The sequence below is a fragment of the Trachemys scripta genome, chromosome 13 (assembly GCF_013100865.1).
Source record: "Trachemys scripta elegans isolate TJP31775 chromosome 13, CAS_Tse_1.0, whole genome shotgun sequence".
In the NCBI taxonomy this organism is placed as follows: Eukaryota; Metazoa; Chordata; order Testudines; family Emydidae; genus Trachemys; species Trachemys scripta.
The window spans coordinates 19,730,602-19,757,989 of NC_048310.1; the positions used below are offsets into that span (position 1 = coordinate 19,730,602).

General features: G+C 44.4%; 1 long non-coding RNA gene across 2 annotated transcripts in view; it reads right to left on the reverse strand.

Moving 5' to 3' along the window:
* LOC117886384 overlaps positions 1-23,955 on the reverse strand; it is a 76,833-nt gene extending 52,878 nt beyond the window's left edge. For both annotated transcript variants that reach the window (XR_004647954.1, XR_004647953.1), the window contains exon 1: positions 23,902-23,955. This is a non-coding gene — a long non-coding RNA (uncharacterized LOC117886384). The remainder of the gene's footprint in view (positions 1-23,901) is intronic.
* Between the last annotated feature and the right edge of the window lie 3,433 nt (positions 23,956-27,388).

A 27,388-nucleotide genomic window follows, 5' to 3' on the forward strand; every position in this document is an offset into this window, starting at 1 on the left:
GGGTGGCAAGATGGACTAGGTCAGGGGTCGGCAACGTTTGGCACGCGGCTCGCCAGGGTAAGCACCCTAGCGGGCCGGGCCAGTTTATTTACCTGCTGACGCGGCAGGTTCGGCTGATCGCGGCCCCCACTGGCTGCGGTTCGCCGTCCCAGGCCAATGGGGGTGGCGGGAAGCTGCGGCCAGCATATCCCTCGCCCGCGCCGCTTCCCGCCGCCCCCATTGGCCCGGGACAGCGAACCGCGACCAGTGGGGGCCACGATCGGCCGAACCTGCTGCGTCAGCAGGTAAATAAACTGGCCCGGCCCGCCAGGGTGCTTACCCTGGCGAGCCGTGTGCCAAACGTTGCCAACCCTTGCATTACAGGCATTTGTAACCCCTGTTCCAGCAATACTGTAACACTGTAAGCACCAGCATAGACAAGTCTGAGCCTTTAAACCTAACAGAGATCTCAAAATGTAATTGTGAGCTGGAAATCATCAGGTGGATGTGTTTCTTGTGCAGTCCCTCATGGATTAGTTTTTGGCCCCATGCTATTTAACGTTTTTATCACTGACATGCAAAAAAACCCCATAAAATCATGACTGATAAAGTTTGCAGATGATTCAACAATTGGGGGAAGTGATAAATAATGAAGAGGACAGGTAATCGATACAGCACAACCTGGATCACTCAGTGAGCAAACAAGCGTGCGAACAATGTGTGTTCTAACATGGACAAATGTAGTCATATATTTAGAAACAAAGAATGTTGGCCATACTTACAGGATGGGGGACCTGGAAAGCAATGACTCTAGAAAAAGACTTTTGGAATCAGGTTGGACAATCAGCTTAATATGAGCTCCCAGTGACATGCTGGCCCAAAAGGGCCACTGCAATCCTTGGGTATAAACAGGGAAATATCGAGTAGGAGTAGAGTGATTATATTACCTCTATATTTGACACTAGTGTGACCACGACTGCAATCGTGTGTCCAGTTCTGGTGTCCACAATTCATAAAGGATGTTGACAAATCAGAGAAGAGCCATGAGAACAATTAAAGGATTGGAAAAACATCCCTTACAGTGAAAGACTCAAGAAGCTAAATCTGTTTAGTTTAGCAAAGACTAAGTTATAGACTGATCAAGTCACGCTTAAAACACCTACATGGGGAACAGAAATTTGATAATAGAAGGATCTTCAATCAAGTTGACAAAGATATAACAAAAACCAATGGCTGGAAGCCAAAGCTAGACAAATTTAGACTACAAACATTCTTAAGTGAGGGGAATTATCTCTCGGAACAATTAATCCGGGGTTGTGGCGGAGACTTTATAATTAGAAATTTTTAAATCAAAACTGGATGTTTTTCTAAAATATATGCTCTAGTTCAAACATGAATTAGCTCAGGGAAGTCCTATAAGAGGCCTAGGTTATGCAGAAGATCAGACTAGATGATCATGATGGTACCTTCTGGCTTTATAATTTATGAAAACCTACTCAGAGCACAATTTTCATGACATGGTGGTAAACACCTTAGCCTCTACAAACACTTAGCATCAGGGTAGCCACAGCTGGAAGAAGGACCCATTTTTTCCTAGTGTAGTCACATGGTTAACTGAGACAGTAGCAATAACGGAGGGGGCTCCCCTGCTGTAATCCTGGGGTACAATCTCACCAGTTCATTCTCAGAAGTGGACAGAAGGGGCAAAGAAGTGAATAGCTCTTACCTCCTTCGTCATTTATCATAAAATAACCATCGGCTACTGACCAGCAATGCAACATGACCAGTGAAAGGGAAGTCACATTTCCACTTCCATCTGTCTAGAAAGGTACCCAGAATAATGGCAAGAACATTCAGACCTGCTGCAGTTTAGTAAATAAACCAGCTGCCATTATGACTCTCAGTCCTATACAAGGAATCAAGATAGACACCCTCCTGGGGCCAGACGTTACCCTTTTAGTTATTCCATCCCAGCTCTTCCATCATGCTGGATATTTCTATAATTGCTTCCTTCTAGCACCATCTAATCCTTTCTTAAACATCTTTCCTGTTGGTGCCTGGTCTACCTGTGCTGGTTCTTCCTCCAGTCATTCTAACTTTTAAAAAATGTTTCCTTATGCCTCAGCTAATCCCCTCCCACCTCCTGTGTTTATCTTTACTCCTTGTTTTAACGTTATCACACAGTGAGAATAGGCAGCTTCTTTAACAGATATTATTTCTTTGGAAGTTTGTATTCAGTGCTGTCATTGCCCTCAAAACCACCCCACCTTGACTACTTTTTTCTGAGCTCTCTCATTTACTCTTATTACAGCAATAGACAGATGTGGTCTAGTGCCCCGGGAACATGACTCGGAACCAGGAATTCATGAGTTCTAATCTTGGCTGATGCTAACTCCCATGTCATTTGACCTCTGCCTCAGGTTTCCTCACCTTGTCAGGTCAGGATAATGCAGAGCTACCTACCTCATCGCAGTGAGCAGGATCAGCTAATGCTACTAAAGCTCCTGAAGAGGATATGTGCTGCGTAATGAGGCTATTAACCAAGAACTTGATTCTAATAAAAATGAGTTCCCTTAGCAGAGCTGTGAGAAATACAAAGAAGTCTTGTTTTGACTAGTTAATTGAGCAAACATTCCACCCTACCCAGAAATATGCTAGCTATGCTTTTTCAGAATTTTTTTTTTTTAAAAGTGTATGTATCACCTTTTAGCACATTCATGTCTCCGCCAGTCTGAGGAGGCAATGTCTGCTGCTGAACCCTGGGGCTCACATGCTTCTCCCCAATTCCTGCCCGTTTGGATTTTTCTAAAGACATGCATTCACAGCACATTTCATAAAACGTGGAAGGGATGAGTTTTGAATTTTCTGCTATTTTTGTTGTTCTATTCCCTCCCTGCCAACTTTTTTAACGCCTCTGGTTGTTTTCTGCAACATCACTACTGCAACCTCTGAGCTGTGGCCCCTCTCTCATCTCCAGTCTCTCCAGAAACGCTGCCTCAGAGCTGCTTTTCAGCACCGTCAGGACGGTGGGGGGGGTGAACTGGGGAAAAAATACTATCCTAACATAATAAATCAATATATGAATTATGAAAAAACAGGAACCCCTAAATGCTCTGCTCCTCCTTAAACCCAGAGTTCCAGTCATACTTCACCTTATAAATGACATTGAGCACTAGCACTACATCCTTTCAATATTGCACACAGAAATGGATACATGAGGGACAGAAGACTCTCAGCCCTGATAAAGTGATTTCCCTTGAAGTCAGAGATAACCAGCATTCTTTAAGAACAGAAAGTCATGCTAAGTCATATGTAAACAGGAAGGCATGTGGGAATAAATGTTTCCTGTATTTCAGGGTGTACAGTACTTCAGATTCTAGTTATGCAAAGATTGCACTCCAGCTTGGACATTCATTCTTTTGTAAAATGTGAAGGTAAATTAACATTTACATGTCTTTTTTTTTTTTTTAAAGCATGACATTTAGTCTCCATTCTTTTCAAATACCATTTGAGAAAAGTTTCTAACTATTTTATTGAGAACAGGAAAAAAACAACCCATGATATGTGCTGACATAGATTAATGCCAGGATCTTCCAAAGCAGAAGCCCACAGCTGGAGTCCTAAATAAATGGTCTGATTTTCAAGTGTACTGAACATCCAGCACCTCCCAAAGAAGCCAGTGGGTGCTCAGCACTTTTGAAAAAAATCAGACCACTTAATTAGAATTCTAAACTTGGATTTGGAAGCCTAACTTTGAACTCCTATTTTTAAGAGTCTTGGCCTCACTATGCAGATTAAATAGTCCATGCCCAAAGAACAATACACTTCCAGTGTAAATTACTTATCTTAGATTCAGGGGAAGAAAATCATAAAGGGAAGTCTCCACATTAGAACAGTGTATGTGCATCTCTCTTATAAGATGGTGCTTGTATCTGCTTCAGAAGGCTGGCAGCTGTCACTGCAGAAGGCCGACTCCTTCAGAATGTAGGGGAGCGCATCCCCAGGTGTTCATGCATCACTACTTCAGGACAGCTCCTGACTGCCCAACCTGCACCTGGGAACTCAGGATTTGGCTCTTTTCTTTTTACGTTTGCATCCCCAAAACCCTTCTGTGGCCTTCCCAAAAGAATCACTTCCCTTCTTTCAATGTCAAGTAGAAGGAAAGCTGCATCCAGGCTAGAACAGAGAATCTTTGGGATTCCTTCCTTCCTCTAAGGCAGTGGTGGGCAATCTGCGGTCTGCACCCAGCCCATCAGGGTAATCCACTGGCGGACCGCCAGACAGTTTGTTTACATTGCATGGCTGCCCGCAGCTCCCAGTGGCTGTGATTCGCCATTCTCGGCCAATGGGAGCTGCAGGAAGCGGTGCGGGCTGCAGGGACGTGCAGGTCACCGCTTTCCACAGCTCCCATTGGCTGGTAATGGCCAACTGCGGCCACTGGGAGCTGCGGGCAGCCGTGCAATGTAAACAAACTGTCTGGCGGTCCGCCAGTGGATTACCCTGATGGGTTGGGTGCAGACCACAGGCCTCAGGTTGCCCACCACTGCTCTAAGGGCAGGAAATTATAGCCTCTCGCCAGGCTGTAAACAAGTTCCTTCTTGTCCCCAAAACAAAAAAAAGTGAAGCTTGTAAGCAAGCTGCTAGTTAAAAGACAGCCCTTTTGGAGCTCCTCCTTTTCTCCAAAGCAAGGCGTGGCGACAAGCTGCCAGAAAAGACAGCCTCTTGGGACTTTCGTAAGGCTAGACTGAAACAGAAAAACCTACAGTATCTGAGCAGCACTTGCTCCATAAGTAACACAACTGTCCCCAATCCAGTGCTTCCCCTCTTCCACCATCCCCTAGCGAACCATTTCCCTCCCAATGTAAAATGCTCCTATAGATCAGAATAGTGACCACAGCTCCTCCTTATCACTTCTGCAGTGTACTAGGGCCAGTGGATGTGCAAAAATGTGGATCTGGGGCCTCTTCCATCAGCCTGCCCTAGCATGACCGCCTTTACTAGCTTGCATGGCACCAGTGCAGGAACCTTTTCTTAAGCACATCTTAAGAGATGCAGAAGCACAGCAGCTAAGCCAGTGCAATCCCTTTCTCTTCATGCACTGCCTACCTGGAGCTGAACGGGTGCAGAGTGCTTTGCACCAGACCTTCACAGGAGGATGGATTTCACCCTCAGTGGATCCCATAGATAATCACGTCAATATTCAGAGAAATAACACATTTTGGTGGTGCGCAGGATTTACGCCTGCATTTCTAACCACAAGGAGATAGGGGTTATTCATTATGCTTTGCTTTTCACTGTGCCTGGCATTTCCTCCGACCAGGTGTCTCTCTTGGTAGCATTTACTTTGTAGTGCTCATTAAAGATACCAGATTCACCAGCTGGCAGTGGAGCTAGTAGGAAGGTTCCCAATTTCAATGTTTGTTACAAAAAAATATTAAATGCAAATCCTGAATTTTTACAAAAAGTTTGTTCAGAATGAAAAATTGACTTTTTCATAACAATTTTTCCAAGTAAATAGGAAATGTTTCAATTTTTCAACCAGCTCTACCCTGGAGATTGAAATGCTCTTTATTCACAGAACATGTGTAAATCTTCGCAGGACACTGTGTCTAAATATCAAAACCTATGCACAGGATAAAGAGATTTTAAAACACTGGGGGGGGGGGGGGAAATCCAAACTTCTAAAAGATATTTTTAATTATTTTCTAAAACTCTGAATAATTTTTAAATGCCTTAATAAGATAATAGTTTGCCTTTAGACTTAATTTAAGTTAGGATAGGACATTCATATTTTACCTTTTTGTCAAAAAATGATGTTAGAATGCCATACCTACAGCATTATTTTCTACAGATATATAAACATAGCATTTCAGGATTCAGATTAAATTAGCCACAGTCTGCAAATTACATTAAAGCCAATTAAAAGGAAAGTATAGGTTAAAATATATGGTCATGAATTAATTCTTTATTATTTCATAAAATATTTGCTTAAAGAAAAAGAAATTCAGGTGTACAATGAAAAAATGAATGGTTTTTAACACTAAAGTTGGGTTAAATGCAGCTCCATTTATTAGTAAGCAAAACAAAGCATAACATACATACTTTCTACTAGTTAAGTGATATGTTTCCTACCAACAAATACAGACCTCAGTTCTGCTCAGACGAACCCTTATGCATGCATGAAACTATGTGGAAGTCAAATGCACTCCAGACAGATGTAAAGGCCTATTCACGTGGATCCAATTGGAGGATCAGGACCATGAAGCATTATTGGTATGTGTGTGTTCTTACTGCTATGTCAGGTTTGGTAACTTACATACCATAACTTGGTAGTTGAGTCAGATTGTCAAAGGCAAAAATTACATGCATTTAGCACTCTTCTAAATACATATTTAGAAACAAACATGAGTTTACCTTCATCTCTATTGCAAAGCATTCATAGTGTTAGTACGGCAGCAGTGCTTAGAGACCACAGTCAGGATTGGGGCCCAGTTGTGTTTGGAGCGGTACAAAGACGAATCATAAGACTATGTCTTCTCCAAAGAGCTTGCAATCTATATTCACATTTAAAGGCAGAAAATACCTGAGCCAGAGAGAGAGACTGACAAGACTATGAGAGATGCAAGTGATCAGCATCTCTGGGGATGAGGTTCAAACTTGGGGGTGCGGTGGGGGGGAACAAACAAACAAAAACACAGAAAAAAGTATCACATTATCATCACAATACTCTAACTGCTGGTATTTTTGCTTTAAACTGTGTTTTTAGTTTGCATACATTTGTATTATTTACATTACATACACAGTTATATTATCTGACTTCCCTGTGGCTAACCTAGAGCAACACTGACTATACTGTCTAATGCTGGAATCCTCCCCTCTGCCTTTTACTAAATCCTCCTTATAACTGTTGTCCAGGCGACACCTACTGGAAGAATGGGCAACATCAATATCAGTTTCTCCAGTGGAATTCTTCTTTACCAATAGTTCTCAAAATATCAGCCTACGCCACCATAAAGTGAGTGCCTACTGGCTGTCCAGATTCCAGTTCCTTCCAGAACAAAAGTGTACCCCCCCCCAGTACATCTCCCTACACACACATAGACCTGAACAGAGTCCAGAACATTTGGAAATAAGATACTCACTCCTCTCTTTTTTCCTTTTTGTTTTAAGCCCAATCAAATACAATCAAGAATTGAAGTGCACCTAAAAGCACAATCTATGAAATAGGAGATTAGTGTGGAGGGCAATCCTGAACTACTGTAGTAGGGGATGGACTAGACCGGGGCTTCTCAACCTTTTTCTTTTTGAGCCCCCCCAGCATGCTATGAAAACTCTATGGCCCACCTGTGCCACAATTATTTTCTGCATATAAAAGCCAGGGCTGGAGTTAGGGGGTAGCAAGTAGGGCAATTGCCAGGGGCCCCATGCCACTGGGGCCCACGCAAAGCTAAGTTGCTCATACTTCTGCTTCAGCTCCAGGCAGGAGGGCTCAGGGTCCCAGGCTTCAGCCCTGCACAGCAGGGCTTAGGCTTTCTGCCCTGGGCCCCAGTGAATCTAACGCTGGTCCTGCTTGGTGGATCCCCTGAAACTTGCTCGCAGCCCCCCAGGAGGCCCTGAACCCCTGGTTGAGAATCACTGGACTAGATGACCCAGAAGACAACTTCCAGCTCTGTTGTGTGTGTGTGTGTGTGTGTGTGTTTGAATTGTTAAGTTCACCTCTGAGTATTTATACATAACAATGGCCCAAAATGAACACTACTGGTCCAGGTTCTCAGCTGGTACAAATCAGCAGAGTTGCATTGACCTCAGAGGAGTGGCACTAATATACCAATGGATCTGGCCTCTTGTGTACAAATACATGAATACTAGCCAACCCCAAGCAGGGCAAGGGATTTATCTTCCATTTTGCTACTTTCTCATGGGGTGACAATTTATCCTTGGCTAGGTGAAGACAGATGAAGATGATAAGCTGTGCAGCCATATTTATGTCTCACCCAAAATCTGCAGCTAAACCTGGTTGGGGATTTCCCACTGGCATAATTTTCTGATGGAAAATGCATTTTGCAAAATAGCAAATGTCAGTTTTCCATTAGAAAAAAAAATCATTTTGATTCCCCCCCCCCCCCCCCCCCGGCGTGGGATGGGGAGGGTAGGTGTTCAGTTCAGTCTCAACTGGAATATTCCATTTTGTTGAACTAACCTGAAATATTTCATTTTGAATCAATTCAACAAAATAAACCACATTTGCTGATCAGTGCATTGCCTTATGGGAGCTCTAGTTTTGATTCTATTCTCTCCTATGGGCTGGGCTCCAAGGAAGACCGTCTTCCCTAATACAATATGGAATATGGATTTCCTGCAGGCCAAGCTGCTTGGTGAATCATGGGAGTTTCATGTCTCTGGCCGCATCAGGGAAGATGTAGCCCAGCCAGGTACTCTAGCCCATAGGGGAAAGTGTTTTGGGTCAGTTCAACACACTGAAACAAAACATTTCAATCTGGGAACAATGAAATGATTTGTTTCAAATGAAAAATGTCAAAATGAAACATTGACATTTCAAAATAATTGTTGGCATTTCTATTCTGCAAAAATATTCAAATTTTTTCACTTTTTGTCCCAAATTGGGACAAAAATAAATGTTGAAATGTCAGAATTTCCCATTGGACAGAAATTCCAAATTTTGCTCAACTCTCTCTGCGCCTGTGGTGCTCTATCATCCAGTCTCATAAGCAAAGTAGTCACTATTTAGATGGGAAACCTCCAGAGAAGACAGACAGGTGGGTGCTGCAGAAAGCGGTGTTGGCATTTAGTAGGTAGCCTCTTCCTGCTGAATCACTGCCAAACCCTTAGCACCAGGGTGCTACAGTGCTGCCTTTCTGAGGTCCTAGCTGCTTATCGTCAGGAAAGATTCAATGGCACTTTTCTTAACCTACTGCTCCAAATTCCAGCTCAGATAATTACCTTCTTCCTTCCCAGATTCCCTTACAGTTTCAACTGGTTATAGTATTCTTCATGGCTTCCTGTCTTAAACTGTCCCATAGCATTGCAGTGCACTGTTAATCATGTGTCATATTAAATGGCCACTAGCTTTGTTAACACAGCGTTAAGGTTGCCCAGTGATAGCTCATGTTCTTCCAGAAAGCTGAGTTCAGGAAAACTCACTCTTCTGAAAACCAGGAAGTACAGAGTTAAGGTAAAGACCCACCCAACCTTAACACTGGCCCCCTTGCAGCAGGCAACAGCCGCTGGGAATTATCTGCATGCACTCAGTGTGTTAAGTGTAGCTGCATTGAATGTGGAGCTGTATTGAATGTTGGAGCAGCTTGGAACAGCTGTAATTGTGATATGAGGAGATCTGGGTCTGAGTTCCCCCATTGTTATCAAAGGAAAGAGGTGCATGTGTACCTGAGGCTCCAATCTGCATCATTTCAGCACAGAACTGTACAGGTTATATCAGTAGCAGGGCACTGGGGGCTCCTTGCCATGGGTAATGTCAATAGTGAGGTGGGCTATGAGAGCAGTCTGTGGACGGGTAGGGGGAAGTATAGGGTTAGATGGTATCCTGTGTGCATGAGCGAAGGGGGTTGATAAGGGTGTAAAATTTAACGATCACTTCACAAGTGTGGTATTCTGTCATGGGAATGAACACAGAGTTTGAGCACAGGGCAAGTGCAGATAGCACCCATCCATTACAATGAAGAGGCAGAGTGTGAGTGTGTGTGTTATGGGCATTGCTCCATGAGGGCCAAGTTAAATGTGGGCATTTATCTTAACTCTGTATTTTCTTGTTGTCAGAAGTTTGAGTTTTGCTGACCTCAGCATTCTGAAAAGGCACAAGCTACCACTGGGCAACCTTAACTCTGTGTTAACTACGTTATTTCCCATCTAATTTCCTAGTTTTTTTTTTAAATAGAAAGAGAAAAGTTTGTTGGTAGGAGTTTAACTACTTAAAAAAGAACTCACAGTTCTCACCTAGGTTTGCAGTTGATATGCTATTGCAGGTAGGTAATAATCAAAAGCCCTAGCTTTTAAATAGTGCTTTTCATCATTAGATTTCAAAGTTTACATTACTATCCCCATTTTACAGATTGGGGAAACTGAGGCACAAAAAGGTGACATGGTTAGCCCAGGGGTAGGCAACCTATGGCACGGGTGCCGAAGGCAGCACATGAGCTGATTTTCAGAGGCACTCACGCTGCCCGGGTCCTGGCCACCGGTCCGGGGGGCTCTGCATTTTAAATTTAATTTTAAATGAAGCGTCTTAAACATTTTAAAAACCTTATTTACTTTACTTACAACAATAGTTGAGTTATATATTATAGACTTATAGAAAAAGACCTTCTAAAAACGTTAAAATGTATTACTGGCACGCGAAACCTTAAATTAGAGTAAATAAATGAAGACTCGGCACACCACTTTTGAAAGGTTGCAGAACCCTAGGTTAGCCCAAGGCCACCCAGCCAGCCAGTGGCAGAGCTAGGAACAGTCCCAGTCCACTGGCCTTTCCACTAGGCCACACAGTTGTTATGTATTTCCTCAGTGTTCCTCGCCTTTCCAGTACATTTTGTTATAGTGAATGGGATAATGGTTGTGCTTTGAAATGTTTGCAATGTGTCATTGCTAACAGGGCTGGGGAGAGAAATTTCATCTATGGTCTGTGTCCCATAAGTTTGTCCAATAAAAGATATTACCTCACCCACTTTGTCTCTCTAATATCATGGAACCAACATGGCTACAACACTGCATATCCCCCAAAAATGTGACTGTTTTATTATATGGTTGTTATGGTAACTTTAAGTGTCTGAGAAATGACTGGTGTTTCTCTCTCCTTTTCCACCTCCTGCCCACCACTCCCCACAACATATAGCTCCCACACCAACAGCTCTCCCTCCCCTTCTCATGCCGTTAAGCCATTAGTTGGCACTGTAGAAGCCATTAACATGTAACAAGTTGCTCCTTGATGTCTCCTGCCCTGTGCTGCTGGGTATACATTTCACAGGCAGCAGCTTATAGGAGGACTGCACACTACCTTCCTTATGTTGCCCAAGCTGCACACTGAGCTGGGCCCTTCACGCCCCTATCCACCACCAGCTGAGACTCCTGCCTCTGCTCCATATAGGCTTCCCCAGCCATGTCCCAAGTCCACCCAGTCCACTTCTCCTTCACACACTCTGGCCAGCCCCACCACTCCACATATGGGTGATGATCTGTCTTAACTATACATTTTATGACAAAGAGTCCTGTGGCACCTTATAGACTAACAGACGTATTGGACCATAAGCTTTCGTGGGTGAATACCCACTTCGTCAGACGCACGTAGTGGAAATATCCAGAGGCAGGTATAAATATGCAGGCAAGAATCAGTCTAGAGATAACGAGGTTAGTTCAATCAGGGAGGATGAGGCTGTGAAAGTAGAATGAATTATATTGTAAAAATAGAATGGATTAAAGAAATGCTGTATGTACCTTTAAGCAGAAATAAGGAATGCTGAAATACAGGTGTCAGGAAAAGGAACATTAAGACATAAACAATGAGTCCACTTAAGCTAATGGTGAAACATCAGCTGGAGATCTGTAAAAGTTAGTAAGAAAATTGAATATATATGTCTAGCCTCCAGTAAACTTGTCAGTTCTGCTTTCTTTGTTCTCTTGTTAAGTTCGCGCCCTTTTTACTCTGTATAAAACAGGGATCTCAAACTCAGATGACCTCGAGGGCCGCATGAGGACTAGTGCATTAGCCCGAGAGCCGCATCACTGACACCCCCCACTTGCTGCCCCTGGCCCTGCCCCAACTCCACCCCTTCCATGAGGCCCCACCCCGGCCCCACCTCGCCTCTTCTCACCCCTTCCCTGCCCCCATTCCAACCCCTTCCCAGAGGTGCAGGAGGGGCGTGGGGTGTGGCTGGGGCTCAGGGCAGGGAGTTGAGGTGCAGGAGGTGTGCAGAGTATGGCAGGGAATTGGGGTATGGGGTGCAGGAAGTGTGCAGGGTGCAGCGGGGGCTTAGGGCAGGGAGTGCAGGAGGTGTGCAGGGTGCGGCAGGGGGCGCAGGGCAGAGATGTGGGTGTGGGAGGGGTGAGGGTGCAGCAGGGGGTTGGGGTGCAGTGTGTGCCAAAGGGCTCCAGGCAGGGGGTTGGGATGCAGGAGGGGTGAGGGGTGTAGGGTGTGGCAGGGGGCTCCGGGCAGGGGGTTGGGATGCAGGAGGGGTGTGGGATGCGGCAGGGGGCTCCGGGCAGGGGGTTGGGGTTCAGAAGGGGTCCGGGGTACGGGCTCCGGCCCGGCACCGCTTACCTAGAGCAGATCCAGGGTAGCAGCGCCGCGCACCGCGGCCAGGGCAGGCTCCCTGCCTGCCTGCCCTGTCCCCGGCCCCGCTCCACTCTGCTCCGCTCCAGAAAGCGGCCGGAGTCCCAGGGGGAGTGGGGCAGGAGGGGAAACGGCACCATGTGCTGCTCTTGCTGCTCCTCCAGGTACCTCCCCCAAAGCTCCCATTGACCGCGGTTCCCAGTTCCCGGCCAATGGGAGCTGCAAGAGCACAGAGCCCTCTACTTGCCTCCACCCCCCTGCCTGGGGCTGCAGGGACATACAGTAGTTCAGCCACTTCAGGGAGTGGCGCGGGGCTCACGGCCGCACAGGGTAGGTGGGGGGGGGGCATGGGGAGCTTGGTGGGCCACACAAAATAACCCCACGGGCCACATGTTTGAGACCCTTGGTATAAAATAAGATAGTGTGGGTCGTGGAGGGTGCTCACATTATCTGGGTGTTATTAGCAGAGCTCTGTGCTAATAGAACAGAGTGGTCTGATAAACTGTGAGTCATGAGTCTAATTTTGACAAGGCCCTCTTCTAGCAGTTGAGGTGTGAACACCAAGGGAGGAGAAACTGCTTTTGTAGTTGGCTAGCCATTCACCGTCTTTGTCTAGACTGATTCTTGCCTGCATATTTATACCTGCCTCTGGATATTTCCACTACATGCGTCTGACAAAGTGGGTATTCACCCATGAAAGCTTATGCTCCAACACGTCTGTTAGTCTATAAGGTGCCACAGGACTCTTTGTCGCTTTTTACAGATCCAGACTAACATTGCTACCCCTCTGATATATATTTTATGGGGTTTTAAAATGTTTACATTGGCCTTACCTTCAGGCCCCACATCCCAGATTCCAAACATAGAGGGCAGGGAGAGGGGCTCAGACCCCTGCAGTAACCTAGGGCTCCCCTACATCCTAGCATGCACATGGAAGGGGAGAAATTCAGGGCTCAAAGGCCAACTTTCTCTGTTACCCCTCATATTCTCCAACCCCTCCCATCTTCCCATTCATCCCCACTCCCATCCCTTAATCCCCCAAACACTCTTCCCTCCTCCTACTATCCATTCCCATTTAACCCCCTCCCCAACAACCCCCATCCATCACTGCATACCTAAACCCTCCTCCCCTATTATTACCTTCTTTTGCACCCCTACTTACCCCACCCTCCCAGTAAGCACTTGGATGCATAACTTATTTTCTTTTCAAAAACAATTTCAGTGCCTTCTGAATACTCTGCTGTACTCAGATTATATTTCTCCAAAATAAAAATAAAACCTTGACAGAGGCAGCTTTTTCCCCAGTTGTTTCCAGGTCATTCTCAGATTTCATAGAATCATAGGACTGGAAGGGACCACGAGAGGTCATCTCGTCCAGTCTCCTGCACTCACAGCAGGACTAAGTATTATCTAGACCATTTCTGTCTAGGGTGGGTTTCAAACCTCAAAGTTGCAGGCTCAGAGAGGTCTTAAATGGCTAATTCATCTCCATGAGATGTTCTCAGTGAAAGAACACCCAATGGGGATGAATATAGCCTAAAACAATAGTTCTGAGATGTGAGAACTGCTCCAGTCACCTCAGAAGGTGTTCTTACATCCCCTTCCCAGTGCTGAAGAGTTTCTGATAGGTGTCAAGCATACCCATTTTCCATGCCTCACCCCAGGCAGTGTGTTCTTGGTGCATGCTCCAAGCATGCCTGTTCTAAGCTCAGAGAGGCAGGGCTCCCCAGATCGGGGGTGGGGGTAGAGAAAGGGACTCAGATACCCCAGAAAGGCAACCCTCCCCAAACCTAGCTTGGAGTATGATTTCCCCCATGTTGGCTCCCATCTAACAGATGGCTAGAAGCAGGGCCGGCTCTAGGATTTTTGCCGCCCCAAGCAGAAACAATTTTGGCCGCCCCCCCACACCCCGTTTTTTTCTTACCCCACCCCCGGCCCTGCCTCAGCCCCAAATCCCCAGCCCTGCCTCCTCCCCCCAGGCTCTCAAGCCTAGGAGGGAGGAGGAGAAGCAGCGCGTGCGCCGCGGCCATTCGGAGCCTCCCCCTCCCTCCCAGGCTCTCAAACCTGGGAAGGAGGGTGAGCAGTGGCGCGCAAATCAGCTGTTTCGTGCGCCGTGACAAGAGCGGCAGCAGCGGGGGTGAGCTAGGGCAGCCAGGGCACATTTTTAGGGGAAGCATTCTGGCGCCGGCCATGCCGCCCCTAAAAATGTGCTGCCCCAAGCACCAGCTTGTTTTGCTGGTGCCTAGAGCCGGCCCTGGCTAGAAGGGCCTAGACACCCCAAGAAAGGCAAGACTTGCTCCAGAACCAGGCTCACATGAGGTGGGGAAGGGAAAGGAGCCACACATCCATAGATAGGCAGAGGCCTCCAGCTCCTGGCACACTAACAGGAGGAGGGAGTGGGGCTCAGTCTCGGACACCATTGGTGGGGCAAGGAACCCAGACCTGAGCCCCTCAACTTTAACACCACCCATTTCCATTTATCCCCCTCTCCTCGAGGCAGCTCCAAACTCCTCTCTCACCACTATTTTCCCCATTTCACCCCCTAAAATGCCTCTCCCCTTTAGGGTGACCAGACAGCAAATGTGAAAAATCGGGACAGGGGGTGGGGGGGCAATAGCAGCCTATATAAGAAAAAGACCCAAAAATCGGGACTGTCCCTATAAAATCGGGACATCTGGTCACCCTACTCCCCTTCCAGCAAGCATTCACGTGTGTGTGTTTTTTTAACTGCTTGGATTACATTCCTCAAAAATAGTAATACAAATTGACAGACAAATTTTTAGCAGTTATGCCTCTTAGCCTTTTCCAGACTTCTGCCCAGGTGGAGCTCAAACTGACATGGCCTGGGTGGGTCAGGTTTAAAGGAATACTGCTTCTTATTCTCTTGAGCTTCTGAGCTGGGCTGAAACTTTAGAGGCGAACAATCTTGTCAATTTCTGTGTCTGCACATGCTCACTGTAATCTGAGGAGAGAGAATAAGCACCAGGCTTGCAACAAACCTAACTGGAGAAGCAAAAACTTTTTCACAGAATGTATTAAATTTGATTCCCCACAAAGGGCTGATGGGTGCTGTGCTCTCTGTTGAGGTAACCCTCAAACGTCTGGAACCTGGTGTGATGAACTGAGCCCTGGTTTGATTTCTGTGAGCAAATAAGGTTGCCCGAATCTCTCAACTTTAAGAAAAGCTGTTTGTTTGTTTTTCCAGGGGCGGTATCTGGGAAACCCTTTGGTCAAAGGGCCTCAAATCTGGATCACTAACAGAAACCTAGGCCCCCAGGAGGCATTCCACATTTCAAGGCACACTGAGTAATGGCATAGATTTTAGAGTACTTAGGAAAATTTGCACTTTAAACAGAAAGCTGGCCTCGCCTTAACCCTACCTACAGGACAGCTGTTGCCCTGCCATAATGTCACCCCAGAGGTTTCTATATTTCAGAGGTGGGTGAAGAGATTCTAGTTTGCAGGTCATTGGAACTATCTATATATCAATGCAAATTATTATTATTAAATTCTCTCAGCCCTTTTTCACAACCTGGCTTCAATTTGAGATGTTTAATAAAACCCTCATTGTCTCTTCATGGTAAGTTTTCTAGAGCAGAGACTGGCCATAGCCAAGGACAAAGTTTTGAAAAGGGCCTGGTGATTCTGAGTGTCTAGAATACTGTAAAGAGGCTGTGCTTTCATATGGCAGCAGCTCAGCCATTTCCTGAACCTCAGGGATTGCCCTTGGGAGTGTCTCAAATTGGCCACCCAAAAATGAAAGTACCCCAAATTAGCAGTTACTTTTGAAAATCCTGGTCTACATGTTCAGATGGTGTGCAGCACAACCCCCCCCCCCCCCCCCCCCGTGATGAGACCTCTAGGCACTACCAATATTCATAATGAATAATAAGAAATCATTAATATTCAGCCACCTACTATCCTTATTAGGATCCAAAATCTTGGGCTCGAAGAGAAGGAGGCTCTTATTTTGAAGTTTTCTTTACTTTTCGGAATTTATGACTGGTTTGTTTTCTACCTAAATAAACCAGAATGAAGAATACCAGACATGGGACTGCAAGAAGAGGGATTTCACACTCCAAAATAGGAATTAAATGATCAGCGTTACCCCCCCCAGTGGGCAGATATGGTTTCTCATTATAGCCTATATGGCACCCCCACCCCCATAAATGGTCTTAATCCTCTGACCAATGTCTAAATATCCAGATCATGGAAACACCACACAGTCCATCATTCTCCACTCAGGAAGGGCCCAAGATGAGACTATCAAAAATATCCCAGGCTAATATTGAGGTGCACTGGCAGAGCATTCAAAGTTCACCGTGAGAATACTTACCAGATTCATCCCCACAGTCTGAAAAAAGTTATATTAGCATATTTAGATCAGCAGCTCTTTTGCTCTGTGTCTGTACACTGCCTAGCACGACAGGACCGTGATCTTAGTTGAGGTCTCTATGCACTATCAGGACACAAATATTAATAATCATGGTAATAACCAGAGACAACAAATTAAGCACCAAGAATGAGACTCTGCCATCTCCTCAACAATAAGAAATGGAAACTTAACAGATGTTAAGCATATTGGAAGACAGAGATTGAGCAATCAATTGCAAAATGGCCACTTTAGGGCTCTAGTGACTTGGCTCCATCAAATTTAAAGGGCCAGTCCTAGAAAGGCATGCTGGGAAAAAGGTTCTTATAAGAAGGCGGCTCTGCCCTATGGGAGTCAGTAAGGACCAGGAAGTCACAAAGAAAGGTATGATTACATAGAGACCATTTTGGAGGCCCTTCGCTTTTTCAGCTGTATGCACCAAATATCAGATCTTGCAATAATTTTAATTAGGCAAGAGTGACTGCTTCTCTTAAATGACAAGTGATTCTTAAAGGTACCAGATTAGCAGCCTGGGAGACTCCATTGCTGGGGTGCTGTCCTATTCAGAAAAATGGGAACAAAAATTCAAAGTAAAATCACCCCAGCTCTATGCACCATTCACAGCTGTTAGTTTAGCAGCATTGCTTTTCCAGATGAAGGACCCATACTGGGTCAGCTGTCCCTGGGCTACATAACACCTGTGGGCACATATCTGTAAAGGGTTCCAAAACAGCAGCACTCTGTGCAGTTTGTCAGTCAGTATACAGCACTGAGAGGTACCTTCAAAAGTGCCCTCAGGTAATAGATGTATGTACAGCAAGGAAAGTCACCGAGCCTGACCTATATCCATTCTGCCTGAAGAGTGACGTACTCCTATTATCTACAGCACATAATGACAGGATACTTATGTACCTTAATCAAACACAGTACCAGTGCTGAAGTTCAAGCAGAACTTTCCCTTTCTCTCCCCTTCATTCAAACCCCAATCTCTTTCCAATTGGTTTTCTTGGAATTAAGAAGATGCACCTTTTTTTAATGCTTAACTTGTCATGATTTTGCGTGGTGATTACTATTATGTAAACTTTACAAAAGGTGTGGTCAATAAAATAAATTTCTCTTAAAATATTATAACATATAATTATATGAATTATGAGAGGCCCCAGTCAGAGGCCCATTGTGGTAGGCCCTGGGCACACAATTACAATACTGTTTTAATACACCTATGTAAAAATGGAAAGTATGTTAGGCTACACAATATACTTAGTGACTAGAATGCTGTTATGAAGCTGGGCAGCAGAAACCCCTGATGCAGGAGGAGGAACTACTGCACATGTCTGTACAGCACCTAACACAATGGGGTCCTGGGCGGTGACTAAGGATCCTAGGGGCTATCACAGTACAAACCATCATTATATTCTCAGCATCTTGGACAGTCTTCTCCCTTTCCAGGCAATGGAAGTTTCCTCCTGACAGTGACATAATTGGGATCGTCATATTCCTCTTTCGCATGGGAAGACATGAAAGGGGAGGCTGCTCCATGCACTTATGAAATCCAGTGTCAATGGCAGATGGGAATCTGCTTAGGGACCCTAAATGGTGCAAAATAGCTGTTGAGCCCAGGATTGTCCATAAAAATGTATTAAAAATATGCATTAAGCCAAATGAACCCTAGTTACATTATATTCTCTACACTAAAAGGAAAAGACATCATGCAGAGCTTCTTCCTCTTGGTCTTCATAATGGTACATATGCCAAAGATCAGAACAGAGTCCATAGGCCTGGTCTACACACACTTTTTTGCACTGTATAACTATTTTGGTTAGGGGTGTGATTTTCTGCTGAAATAATTTAACTGGTATAGTTTATTCCCATATGGGCACCTTTATACCAGTGTAACTGCATCCACGCAAAAAGAGCTGAATGACTTTAGTTATACCAGTATAGTTCAAGTGGTACAGTGTGTGTGTGTAGGCAAGCACTTAACGGTGAGTAAATATCTTCATTCACACACCCACCCACACACCTTGACTGTAATTCCACTGAACTCAAGGGAGTTTCACTTGAGGATGAATGTGGCCCAGTATTTCTGACAACTGATTATTCAAACCACCTCCTACGCCAGTTAATTAAATAAAAAATTTGTTGGTGTGTTCCAATTTACATTTTTTAAAGTCAAAATAAAATTAACTAGAAAAAAATCTATGAGTCAAACTATGACATTATGGGTTTGATTATTGGGGGAAAAAAAAAAAAAAAAAAAAAGGATTAAACTACAAAGACACAAGACACACCCAGTCCGCAAAGTCTGGAGACAATAAGATATAAAGCGACCCTCCTTCTGACCTTCCATTAACACAGAAATCACCCTACAGCATAGAAGTGTCAGCCAACAATGGCACCTAGTTATTTCCTGTCAGCTGGTCCCTTTGATCTAACCTGATCCTTCTTCACTTTATTAAAAACTTTCTAATCTTTTGTCTTTGATCTCCCTGTAGGATTCTTCAAAGAGCTTCAAATTAGCAAACATGCAAACTATATAATTTTCAGTGCTCTGCATCTGTAAGAAAGAAGGAAGCGAGTGGCTGTTTCCTAGAGACACAGGTTTAAGTAGGGGTAGTTTTTTTAAAGCTAAAGGATGCCGTAGTTATCAATTGTTTATTGGAAAGAGGGTGGATGACAGAGTCCAAGCTTTTTACTGTGGGGTGGTTTGCTCTGAAGGTGTAACAAGGCAGCCCAGCAGGGTTAGCAAAAAAGCCTTGTGCATTCTTCATTCAGCATGCCAGATGAAAGGATTATGTCACATTCAAGAGCAACAAAGAGCTCTGTTTAAGTTTGTACCAGCCTGGAACCGTGGGGGCAGCCGTTAAGGACCACCAAGGTTTTAAATAGAACCCAACACTTTAAAGTTTCCTATAGTTTTCCTTAGGGATAAGTCCACCCAACATAAAGGGAATGTCAATATCAGCTGGGAGTAAGATTTGTATGGTTTAAAGGAATTTTATAAAAAATTTCTCTTAAATACTGCATTTTTCTTCTTAGTAAAGTTACCTCCAAAGTTAATTTTATTACCATTTATATTCTGTTTTATCCTAGATTGAGTCAGTAAGAGAATTAATGCTGGTGAAATGTATTAATAAGCAGTAGTGTCACCATAGGCTCTCTCATAGCAGGGTGCCTCATTTTAGTCCCAAAGTTGGTGTTCCCCTTGCTTTTATTGTTGAAAATTATTTACATCAGAAACAAAAACAAAATAAAATCATGAAACTGAGGTTGGCAAGGGAGTGTGTGTTATTTACACTAAAGGGGATCCTGCAGTATTTTAAGTTTCCTGTATGAATATTTGATACATGCCCCTCATCTGGGGTCTTTGCATGCCACACTGTGGCCTTGGCTGGAGAGGTAAGAGCTATACACATTAGCTCAGTTGTTCCAGGATGGCACAAAATACTTTCTCTGTAGCTTGAGTTTCCAGGCCACAGGAATCTCCTGTTGTCACAGGATTGCAGTTAATAACCAAGGACCCAATCCAATAGCTACTGAAGTCTATGGGACTCTTTCCATTGATGTCAGTGGGAGCTGGAGTGGGTCCCAGATGAACAGTGTTAAGAACCAATAAGCAATTCACAGAAATAAAAGATTCTACAGACAGTACCGGCCTCAAGGAATGCTTTGGCCTCTGGCCACTTGCCCTGTTCACTCCATAAGCCTCCCGCTCCCACCTTCTTCATGCAGGGACAGAGTCTCACTCAGTTCAGGAGGGTTGTGACATTATCACCAAAGGGGTTTGTGGCTGACGAGTTTAATGTGGGATTTACGCTTTCTGCCCTAGGCTGCACTGACATACTGCTTTGATACACATCTGCCTAGTTGGGGTGGGGAGAGAAATCAGGAAGTTTGGGAAGAGGGGCTATAGCCCGACTTCCCAGGCTCTCCCTGGGGTAACAATCCAAGATCCACCCAGAAGAAGAAGGTGCCCAAGACTTGATTTCAAAGTGAAACTAAAGACACACTTCTCGCTCCCCCAAAATGCTGACCAATAGGCAGAGGTACAAAGACAGAAGCACAAGGCCTCACCTGTAATTAGGGAGAGGAGAAACCCAATACAGTATCAGTCAATGGGAGAACCTACCAGCCACCTCCATAATGCTGCTCCAGTAATCAGTCAGACGCACCCACCTTTCCCCAGATAACTGTTAAATTCTTTCAGCTCAAGCAGTTGAATCCCAGGCCCAAAGTCACTTAGTTCCCCCCACCCGACAATGGTTTTACCCCAGCTTACTGCTGTAGAAAGTCCTGTAGGCTGTATAGACGAGTCTATGCTGCAATACAAGCCCATGTCACCGTGTCTCAGACCCCAGGTTATCAGATTCAGTCTCGAGGGGCTTGGATGCAAGGCTAAAAATTGCACTGTAGACATTTGGGCTCAGGTGGGAGCCCAGGCCTGGGACACACCCCATTCGCAAGGTCACAGAGCCCAGGCTCCAGCCCAAACCCAAGCATCTAGGTTGCAGTTTTATAGCCGTGGCCAGCACATCCCTCGGCCCGCGCCGCTTCCCGCCGCCCCCATTGGCCCGGGACAGCGAACCACGACGAGCGGGAGCCGCGATCAGCCGAACCTGCTGCGTCAGCAGGTAAATAAACTAGCCCGACCTGCTAGGGTGCTTACCCTGGTGAGCCGCGTGCCGAACGTTGCCGACCCCTGGTCTAACATGCTAGCACAATGCGATCCCAATCTTGGATGGTGCCTCTAGGAGCAACCGTAATACAAATAAATAATAGGACAACCTCCTCTCTCAAATCTGCTTCTGGAGCCATGGCCAGGACCAATCACAGTCTACTGGCTGGCACAGACCTTATTCTGTGTGGACCTCACTTTATGAGGCGGTCTCTGCCTTTTCAGTAGCAGCATAAGGCTTTACTACCATCTCCAGATCATGCAGAAATCATTTAGCCTGTCATGCAACAGGGGATTTTAATAAAGGATCAAATGATATTGCAATATAAATTACCTAATTGAAAAAATATAAATCCACTGGAGCTAGAGTCCCCGCTCTGGAGAGTCCCCAAGCTCTTGTATTTTCCACTTACTCAGAAATACACCATAGTCTGGCCATATGCAGGAGCTTCCTCTGACAAGAGTTGCAGTAACTAGACTAACAGCACTTTTGACCCTTCTGGTCTCGTGGAGTGCATCCCTTTTCAGGGTTAAGACATCAGGCCATCCCCACTCTCAGACCAGACTTGGGGCTGCAGTCCCCATATACTGGACACGATTACCTCAGCAGGTCTGAGCACCTACGTCCAGCACCTGCAAGTCTGTTCCTTCTAGGTGCAATGACAGTGATAAGCAGGGACAAATCAGTCTATTTATTAAGAACAAAAGCACATCAAAGACAACAGGTCTTAAAACAATACCAGACTATACACAGGTCTGGTTTATCAATAATCCAACCGTCTTCCACATAGTAGGTCTACGCTGCCTATAGACACACCAAGACCTCTATTGTCAGCTTGGTGTAGTCTGTTCCCTTAACCCACAAACTATTCCCCCTCCCCCTGCTGCAGGGAGAATCTCCTTCAAAAACTGTTCATTCCTTTTCCATCTGCTAGTTCCCAGCCTTGGCAAAACAAGGCTTGCAACTTGTTGGAGACAGGTTTGTAGATCCTCAAAGCCAGTAGCTTTGCCTATTGTCTTTCAAGTGTGCATGGGGTGGGGAAGGGAGGAGTTTCTTATCTGGGACTGCTGTCTTCTTCCTGTTTGTAATTTCTACAGCCCCCTATTTAGCTAGATCAATGCATTCCCACAGGAAAGTATAATCATTCACAAAATAATGCCCCCTCACTGACCAGGTCACACACAGTGTTCATCAAATTATTATATCGCAGTATTTTTAGATTACCACACAGCCAAGCCTTTCCTGACACTTCTGGTTCCTCAAAACAAACAAGCAACAACCAAAGACTTTGTTAAATTCTTGGATAGCAAGAATTTCACATGGTACAAAGATCTGGAGAGTTCAATCTGCACCCATCATGAGAATGGGACTAAAAGCAAGTGCAAACAGCCCCAGGAAAGAAGGGATCTGTTACAACCATGGGAGATACCAATAATCCACTGGATCAAAGCAGGTTTCCTCTAAATGTTCCCTGATCACTGAATGCCTTATAAATCCACAGCAACAAAACCAATGACCTGAGGATTGACTACAAGAAACTGCAGTAGAAGCGGGGAGCCACCCCTGGCAGAGAAGCATTTTAATAAGCATATACATTTGCTAGATCACCCACCACCAGTCACACAGGAGCAACAGTAGGAGGAAAGGACCAAATACCAGAGAAATAGGTCAAAGTAGCTAGCTCCCTTTTTCTGTCAGCCCATCCTGCACAGCAACTTTTACTGCACTTCTAAGGGGTGGGCCAGGGAAAGAGAATGAGCAATCATCCTCTGCAGCTGGCAGCAGCTCAGAGGGCCGACTGGCTGCATCAATAGCGAGTGAGGATTTTTCAGTAGGCCAGGGGAATCTGGGGCATTTGTCACTTTAATAATGGGAACCAGGTAAGAGTTACTTTCTGGGACATGGTATCAGGCTGCTTGACACTGGAAGGACTAGGTGCCCAAGTTCCCCTTTCCAGGTGGATGTGGAGGGGCTCTTTGTAGGACAGCTGCTGGCATATTTAGTTTTTTTTCCTAGGAGAGATACTTGGAAAGTAGGAAAGCCTTCCCCCCAACACACACACACACAGAGGAAGTGAAGTAGGTAAGTAGTGGTATCCCTGTTTTACATATGGGGAAATGGAGCCACAGGAATTAAGTGATTTTTCTCAAGGTCAGATAGGGAGTTAGTAAAGTCCTGGTTGTTAGTCCCATGGGCCTTTCTGTAAAGATGACTGACAGAGCAAGAATCTCCCTTCCACTTTAAAAACATCCTGAATGTGGAAAAATCCTTTGATTTTTTTGTATGGCTCTCAAGCTGAGGTCAGAATTAGTGCTGCTGTATGGCTTTGGGTCAATAAAGTCATTGGTAGTCTCTTCCTCTAACTCTGAGTTAATGTGCACTTCCCAACTGCTAAATCTTCCCCCATCAGAGGCAATTGTGGTAGAAACCTGTAGGACCACTTATGTAAGAGCCAGTAGCTGCTATTGCTCAGTTTACATAGAGAATGAGCAGCTTCTCCTCTATGAGAAATCCCCTCACTTCAAACCCTTGATCACTTTGAATCAATAAATCAAATATTCAGTGTGACTTACCCAGTAAGCAAGTCCATGGAGTTTGATGGGGTGTAACTCAACAAGACTCTGCAATTTTCAAATCTGTATATTCCAATAGTCTGGCTCTATACCCCTTGCCAGGTAACTAAACTTCAAACATGCCTTTAGAACACATATTACACTCTATTGTCAGGCTATGAAGCCAACAAGGATATGGGCTATTACTTAATTAAAACACATTTTGTGTTGGTATTAATTCTGATTTCCCAATCAACAATTAAGCAAAATCAGCTGCTGCCTACCCAATTAACCTGCTTGTATGAGCACAGTAAAGCCATAGACCATAGTAAGAGTTGAGTAATAGATCAGGATTATTGGCATCTGTTGCAGCTGCTTGCCTATTAGTCCTATTCTTTATACCAGCTGGGAACTGGTTCCTTTCAGTATAGAGCAGCCTGTACTGTGGTTATTGGATTCCCCCCTTTTGCCATGCTTCTTAAAAATGTTTATAAATAGGCATAGTACCAAAGCTATAAACAGCTGGGAGTGTTGCTAGATAAAATTCCAAAGAGAAAAGGGGAAGAGACAGAGCTACATTACAAAGTCTGGCCAAAAAAGTTATCTAGAAGTTTGATTACACAGTTGTAGAGGAACAACAGAGGATTTACCCTTTAGATCCAACTTTCTCCCTATAGAGTAGAAACCTATCCCAGAGGATCTGTTTGACTAGAAACATGAGGGAGTAGTCAAACTTCACACTGTGGGAGATCTGATAACAGAATAATTTTAGAATCCAGATAATTTATTAGGAAATGCAAAGGCTACCAGAAGAATATGCCTTCTAAAGGGTGGTTTACTCACTACTGTCATTTCACCCTCTGTTGGGAAGCAACAACACTCACTTGCTCAAAGGCACAGTCCTGCAGATTTTTACTGGTGCTAGTTAAGTGATGTCTGGGGATTATCTACTGTGAACAAGGGTTTGCAAGATCAAGCCTCAACAATTTCAAGCAACAATGAGGCCCCTTATCTGGATATGTATTATTCTCTTCTCCTCAAACCAAAACATGCATGTGCGCACACACACACACACACGCCTGCTAGCTACTTCCAGCTGGTTGAAAAGCCTATGCTTTGGCAATGCCTTCCTACTGCACAGGTGATTCATGAGCAACAATTCCTCATGCAACTGGCTGATTATGAGGCTCACAGTTTCAGGGCCCCATCCCCTAAGTGCCTGCATGAGCATAGAAGAGACCAGTTACCACTAGTGCTGTTTTACCAGGTTTCTGAGATGCATACCGCTCCTCCAATCCGCTTAAGAGTTAAGAGGATTGGTCAGTAGCTGGAACCTCTACAGCTCTTATTGTTTTGTAAAATGGCAGTACTATAGCTGGCCAGGGAGGATACTAAAGAAAGGAAGGTACAATTGCAGTTCATTTACTAGCAGAGGCTAGTAACTAGATGTTCTTCTAGTCTAGGAGACAAACAGCTAGGCTCCCAGCAAAGAATCCGGAGCCCAGTCACCAAAAGCTAAGGATAGTAACTTTGTTTGCTAGCCTGTATTGATCTTAATTGGCACCAACACCTGCTACTTATTACAATGTAACAAGTATAGCCTAGTTAAATTATTCTGCATCCTAAGGCTAAATGACTGTCTCCCTTGCAAGCAAGTCTGGATTAATTTGAACTGACCTTGTTGCTAGCTGCTTTATTTGCTTGGGGGCATATTTGTGTTTAAAAAAAAAAAAACCACACAACCCACAACAAACCCAGAGTAGTTAACATCCAAGAGAGACAAGTGCCACCAACAGCATGTTGTCTTTCTGCTTCCCAAGGCTATTTTGAAATGTTTCTAGAATGAACATTGTGGGTAGGATTTTCAAGAGCACTCAGCTCTGGCCTAACTCTGCTCCCATCAATGTCAACTGTAAGATTCACTGACTTGGATGAGAACAGAGATGGTCAACCGAGAAAATCCATGTCTGACTCTACTTTGCTGGAGGGGAGAAATTACCTCTTTTCTCATCCATAGAAAGGCTCCACTTTCTACAAAATAAACAGTAAGGGAAAGTTCCACTCCAATTTTTGTTGTCCAGTCTTGTGCTAGGAATCAGATGGTTTGGTAGAAGTGACTTTAATATGCTCAAATTGCCCTTCTAATCCTAATAATCAGTAAAGGGGTTGGCAGAAAAACCTACTAACAGTCTTTCTAACTGGTGCAATTCACTCCCTGCCTCCAGGGAAAGCTACCAGGATTTTATAACTTGCAGGGGATGGAGGGGCAGAGAATAGAATTCCAGCATTTGAGGTAGACCAAAGAATTCTGAAGAGGAAAAAATGGGTTACCAAAGCACATTGAATAGGAACTCTGTCTACCTCAGAGCATAGCAGACACTGTGGACTAGAAAGGGTCATGTTGTTTCACACCTGTATTTAACAAGAGAGCAAACAGTCACTGTTAAGCATCCCACTACTATAGTTTGTTCAAGCAATTGAAGAAATTCACAGTACAAATAAAACTGTTGTGTTGTATAGTAACCCCCCCTTAGTGATTTATTTACTTTTGTCACAAAAGTAGCAGGTAGGGTGAAGTATTTGACTTGAGAGCGCGATTGGTATAGACTTCTAGATGTTGCTGGGAAATCAAAAAAAAAAAAAAAAAAATCTATAGAGGTGTGTTTAAGACCACCTGGTTATCCCATAAGAATTAGGATATCCTAACTAACTTAGCAATATGCCCTGAGTAGCAAGGTTCACTGACATTTACATTGAAACATTTTAAATTCCAAAATATGTATGAAATTTTATATATAGTGTCACTTTTATTTTGGTTATTTGTCAGCAGCAGGGTGCTGTAAGAAACCCGTCTCTTGGAACTGGAGGGTTGCATCATGTTCTACCTTTTGAGTAAGCTTACAAGGAAGCTGCTGTTGTGCAGTACATTGCTCAGGTTCATACTCCTGTATTTCTGGATAGCAGCTCAAATCCAAGCAACCACAGGAGATTATGGAAAATTGTTATCATTGCAGGAAGTGTTAAAGCCACAACTGTCATACATGTGCCATGTCTCCAAGACCAAATTCACATGGGTGCAGTATGTGTTTGTGGATGCTGATAAAGGGTTGCAAGCTTGAACTTTTCTAGTTCTAGCTTGGTTTCTGCAAGTTTTCTTTTAAGCTGTATGTGGTGTGTAGGGCTCATTAAATTAAAAAGTTAATTGGTCTTGCTTTCCCCCTCTCCCTGCCCCCCCCCCTTTTTTTTTTTTTTTTTTTAGAGTCTTGATTGGGATCATCAACTACTTTTTATAAACTAAAGAAATAGAGGTTGTAAGAAAAGACACCACAGGTGCCTGTGTAGAGTTAACATGATGATACACAGTGGCTAAGGGGATTTTAATTTCCATAACAGACTTTCAAGGCTCGTCTGTCAAGATTGTTTTTTATTCTCTTTATTTAATTTGCAGCAAATACAATTCCTGTATGTGTAATTGTTTGAAGGATCCTGAAAGACATCTAGGAAACTA